Genomic DNA, 6000 nt, shown 5'->3' on the forward strand with positions numbered 1-6000 from the left:
TACCCCTCTTATTCAAAGGGGGGCATAAATATCAATGAGTAGGTGTGCAAACTTGTTTGAAGTCAGTTATAAAGCTAAGTGTGAACTGACTTTAATATTGTGCAAACTTAATTATTTGAAGTCAGTAATTAAGCTAAGTGTGAACCCTTTGAAGTCAGTTATTAAGATAAGTGTGAACCCAGTTTAATCTTTCTTCGAAGGATTATTGCACAATGTGATAATTTAGATGCCCTACCTTCTCTAATTAATAAGTCTTTAATACCGGTATGTGCAAATTATATTTTATATTTCAAAACATTTTAATTATCAACAAATGCTGTTGTTTGATTAGCAATTACTGGGTATGTAAATTTCATACAAATATCTTAAAAATATTATAACTTACCTTCAAATATACATTTAAATAAAAAGGACTGGTGGCTATTTGACCAAATTGGGGCGTTTTGACCAAATTGGGGGCGTTTTAACCATTTTTTTCCAAGTGAGGGCTATTGACCAAAATGGGGCCTATTTGGCTCAATAGTCCAAGTAATTGTATGACGGATTTTTTTTACGATTTTTAATATGACAAATCCTTCATGTACAAATTCTTTTGTATGTATGAAAAGTGGGTAATTATTTGGGATTCTGGGTTAAGGCATATTGCTTATATAAATTATCATAAAAACAAGAAATATTACCAGATAATGTTAATTTAGATTAGTTCCGTACACAAAAAATATCCAACGAATAATTATGAGTTTGAACGGTTTTCTTCATTTCATTCTGTCAAAACATAACAATATATACATGAAGGGAACCTGCAAGGCTTTAGGACACAATTTTAAAACAATCGGATTCCGATGGCCAAGTTGTTATGATTGTACATGTATTTGTGAGGTCTATTTGAAGCTTGTCGGTGGTGGCAGAGTTATTACGATTGGGTTGAGTTGTTCCGCTTGGCATAATTGTTGTCTGTGTCAGTCAACTTTCGTTTTATTTGAAAGGTAAATAATGTGTTAAAATCATGACATTTGTGTTTTAATGCATTAAATGCTTGTTTTGTGCAAAATAACTCTTCACTTACATGGTAAAATATGAATATAAACCTTTATGATCAATTTCAGCCATAAAATACTCCACTTAATACAATTTCAGTATTTTTCAAAACACCCTTGTTTTTTTGTACCAACCAGTTTAGACGTACGGGATCGGAAGAATCCTGTATAACATGTCTATTATTTTAGACTATTTGCCTTAAAATGGCTAGTTGACCAGGTACCGTTTTAATACAATGATTTTAAATCAGTTAGGGTTAGGGCTGAGGTTTTCATTCTTACGCATGTATAGAATTGAGATGTCAATATATTGTTTTGCATTAATTTGAGACGCGACACTATCACAAGATCATGATATCCGAATCTGTGTTCGTCCGATCTCTAGGTACCTCTGCTCATGGTGTTTAAATAGGCAAGGTTTTGCTAAATATGACCATTGAACCGAATGTTTCGTTGATGCCTTTTAAATCACGTTCATCCACCGATGCGATATACTAGTAAGGGCTGCACACGACAACAATTATGCTTCGTCTTTTGCTGCTTTTGTTGTGTTTGGCATATGTTGCAGGCAACTGCTTAGCAGTCCGGTGGTAGCAGTCAACAGTTTACGGCGTTGGAAATGATCGTTTTACAATAAAAATATTTTGTATGCTCAGGTCGGGGATCCCAAATTTATTTATACACCATTTTCATACAAACTATTTTGACACCTGTGCTTCTTGAGTGACAATGTACTTACTTATGTAATAAACGCCAGAAAACGTTAACGATACAAACGGTTAAAGAATACTACAAAACAAGATTTGCCACCCCGCAAGCGCAGATCCGGAACCAGTCAAAAACTATCATCCCGCACACCCCAAGGGGTGCATCTTGAAGGGTTTAGCGTCCCCTACATGGAAAAATTGGTCCCAGCCTGATCACGTGTAGGGATGCTGAGATATCTTCGAGATTGCCGACCCCATTTTACGGCATTTTGTGCTGCATTTTAGTGTATAAAATAACGTTATAGGCGAATGGAAACTGTCACGTAATAACGTCAGAGATGCACCGACGTGCGCGTGACGTAGGGTATGGTGAGACGTAAATTTCAATACCAGAACCAAGCTCCTATCACTCTTGGTTCCGAAGATACCTTCGAGATTAGCTCCCCCTTAGTAGCTATATGGGAGCGCGTTTTGTGTACGAAATGTCGCGAATTTGCGCGTACTTTGACGCTGCTGAAACCAGTCAAAAACTATCATCCCGCACACCCCAAGGGGTGCATCTTGAAGGGTTTAGCGTCCCCTACATGGAAAAATTGGTCCCAGCCTGATCACGTGTAGGGATGCTGAGATATCTTCGAGATTGCCAACCCCATTTTAGGGCATTTTGTGCTGCATTTTAGTGTATAAAATAACGTTATAGGCGAATGGAAACTGTCACGTAATAACGTCAGAGATGCACCGACGTGCGCGTGACGTAGGGTATGGTGAGACGTAAATTTCAATACCAGAACCAAGCTCCTATCACTCTTGGTTCCGAAGATACCTTCGAGATTAGCTCCCCCTTAGTAGCTATATGGGAGCGCATTTTGTGTACGAAATGTCGCGAATTTGCGCGTACTTTGACGCTGTTGAAACCAGTCAAAAACTATCATCCCGCACACCCCAAGGGGTGCATCTTGAAGGGTTTAGCGTCCCCTACATGGAAAAATTGGTCCCAGCCTGATCACGTGTAGGGATGCTGAGATATCTTCGAGATTGCCGACCCCATTTTACGGCATTTTGTGCTGCATTTTAGTGTATAAAATAACGTTATAGGCGAATGAAAACTGTGACGTAATAACGTCAGAGATGCACCGACGTGCGCGTGACGTAGGGTATGGTGAGACGTAAATTTCAATACCAGAACCAAGCTCCTATCACTCTTGGTTCCGAAGATACCTTCGAGATTAGCTCCCCCTTAGTAGCTATATGGGAGCGCGTTTTGTGTACGAAATGTCGCGAATTTGCGCGTACTTTGACGCTGTTGAAACCAGTCAAAAACTATCATCCCGCACACCCCAAGGGGTGCATCTTGAAGGGTTTAGCGTCCCCTACATGGAAAAATTGGTCCCAGCCTGATCACGTGTAGGGATGCTGAGATATCTTCGAGATTGCCAACCCAATTTTAGGGCATTTTGTGCTGCATTTTAGTGTATAAAATAACGTTATAGGCGAATGGAAACTGTCACGTAATAACGTCAGAGATGCACCGACGTGCGCGTGACGTAGGGTATGGTGAGACGTAAATTTCAATACCAGAACCAAGCTCCTATCACTCTTGGTTCCGAAGATACCTTCGAGATTAGCTCCCCCTTAGTAGCTATATGGGAGCGCATTTTGTGTACGAAATGTCGCGAATTTGCGCGTACTTTGACGCTGCTGAAACCAGTCAAAAACTATCATCCCGCACACCCCAAGGGGTGCATCTTGAAGGGTTTAGCGTCCCCTACATGGAAAAATTGGTCCCAGCCTGATCACGTGTAGGGATGCTGAGATATCTTCGAGATTGCCAACCCCATTTTAGGGCATTTTGTGCTGCATTTTAGTGTATAAAATAACGTTATAGGCGAATGGAAACTGTCACGTAATAACGTCAGAGATGCACCGACGTGCGCGTGACGTAGGGTATGGTGAGACGTAAATTTCAATACCAGAACCAAGCTCCTATCACTCTTGGTTCCGAAGATACCTTCGAGATTAGCTCCCCCTTAGTAGCTATATGGGAGCGCATTTTGTGTACGAAATGTCGCGAATTTGCGCGTACTTTGACGCTGTTGAAACCAGTCAAAAACTATCATCCCGCACACCCCAAGGGGTGCATCTTGAAGGGTTTAGCGTCCCCTACATGGAAAAATTGGTCCCAGCCTGATCACGTGTAGGGATGCTGAGATATCTTCGAGATTGCCGACCCCATTTTACGGCATTTTGTGCTGCATTTTAGTGTATAAAATAACGTTATAGGCGAATGGAAACTGTCACGTAATAACGTCAGAGATGCACCGACGTGCGCGTGACGTAGGGTATGGTGAGACGTAAATTTCAATACCAGAACCAAGCTCCTATCACTCTTGGTTCCGAAGATACCTTCGAGATTAGCTCCCCCTTAGTAGCTATATGGGAGCGCGTTTTGTGTACGAAATGTCGCGAATTTGCGCGTACTTTGACGCTGCTGAAACCAGTCAAAAACTATCATCCCGCACACCCCAAGGGGTGCATCTTGAAGGGTTTAGCGTCCCCTACATGGAAAAATTGGTCCCAGCCTGATCACGTGTAGGGATGCTGAGATATCTTCGAGATTGCCGACCCCATTTTACGGCATTTTGTGCTGCATTTTAGTGTATAAAATAACGTTATAGGCGAATGGAAACTGTCACGTAATAACGTCAGAGATGCACCGACGTGCGCGTGACGTAGGGTATGGTGAGACGTAAATTTCAATACCAGAACCAAGCTCCTATCACTCTTGGTTCCGAAGATACCTTCGAGATTAGCTCCCCCTTAGTAGCTATATGGGAGCGCATTTTGTGTACGAAATGTCGCGAATTTGCGCGTACTTTGACGCTGCTGAAACCAGTCAAAAACTATCATCCCGCACACCCCAAGGGGTGCATCTTGAAGGGTTTAGCGTCCCCTACATGGAAAAATTGGTCCCAGCCTGATCACGTGTAGGGATGCTGAGATATCTTCGAGATTGCCAACCCCATTTTACGGCATTTTGTGCTGCATTTTAGTGTATAAAATAACGTTATAGGCGAATGGAAACTGTCACGTAATAACGTCAGAGATGCACCGACGTGCGCGTGACGTAGGGTATGGTGAGACGTAAATTTCAATACCAGAACCAAGCTCCTATCACTCTTGGTTCCGAAGATACCTTCGAGATTAGCTCCCCCTTAGTAGCTATATGGGAGCGCATTTTGTGTACGAAATGTCGCGAATTTGCGCATACTTTGACGCTGCTGAAACCAGTCAAAAACTATCATCCCGCACACCCCAAGGGGTGCATCTTGAAGGGTTTAGCGTCCCCTACATGGAAAAATTGGTCCCAGCCTGATCACGTGTAGGGATGCTGAGATATCTTCGAGATTGCCGACCCCATTTTACGGCATTTTGTGCTGCATTTTAGTGTATAAAATAACGTTATAGGCGAATGGAAACTGTCACGTAATAACGTCAGAGATGCACCGACGTGCGCGTGACGTAGGGTATGGTGAGACGTAAATTTCAATACCAGAACCAAGCTCCTATCACTCTTGGTTCCGAAGATACCTTCGAGATTAGCTCCCCCTTAGTAGCTATATGGGAGCGCATTTTGTGTACGAAATGTCGCGAATTTGCGCGTACTTTGACGCTGCTGAAACCAGTCAAAAACTATCATCCCGCACACCCCAAGGGGTGCATCTTGAAGGGTTTAGCGTCCCCTACATGGAAAAATTGGTCCCAGCCTGATCACGTGTAGGGATGCTGAGATATCTTCGAGATTGCCAACCCCATTTTACGGCATTTTGTGCTGCATTTTAGTGTATAAAATAACGTTATAGGCGAATGAAAACTGTGACGTAATAACGTCAGAGATGCACCGACGTGCGCGTGACGTAGGGTATGGTGAGACGTAAATTTCAATACCAGAACCAAGCTCCTATCACTCTTGGTTCCGAAGATACCTTCGAGATTAGCTCCCCCTTAGTAGCTATATGGGAGCGCATTTTGTGTACGAAATGTCGCGAATTTGCGCGTACTTTGACGCTGCTGAAACCAGTCAAAAACTATCATCCCGCACACCCCAAGGGGTGCATCTTGAAGGGTTTAGCGTCCCCTACATGGAAAAATTGGTCCCAGCCTGATCACGTGTAGGGATGCTGAGATATCTTCGAGATTGCCAACCCCATTTTAGGGCATTTTGTGCTGCATTTTAGTGTATAAAATAACGTTATAGG

General features: G+C 42.6%; 1 long non-coding RNA gene across 1 annotated transcript in view; it reads right to left on the reverse strand.

The window, feature by feature from the left end:
- LOC128240083 (uncharacterized) overlaps positions 1 to 1597 on the reverse strand; it is a 66806-nt gene extending 65209 nt beyond the window's left edge. Inside the window, exon 1 of the long non-coding RNA XR_008262038.1 lies at positions 1427 to 1597. This is a non-coding gene — a long non-coding RNA (uncharacterized LOC128240083). The remainder of the gene's footprint in view (positions 1 to 1426) is intronic.
- Positions 1598 to 6000: the final 4403 nt, after the last annotated feature.

The sequence above is a fragment of the Mya arenaria genome, chromosome 7, assembly GCF_026914265.1.
Source record: "Mya arenaria isolate MELC-2E11 chromosome 7, ASM2691426v1".
Lineage (NCBI taxonomy): Eukaryota > Metazoa > Mollusca > Bivalvia > Myida > Myidae > Mya > Mya arenaria.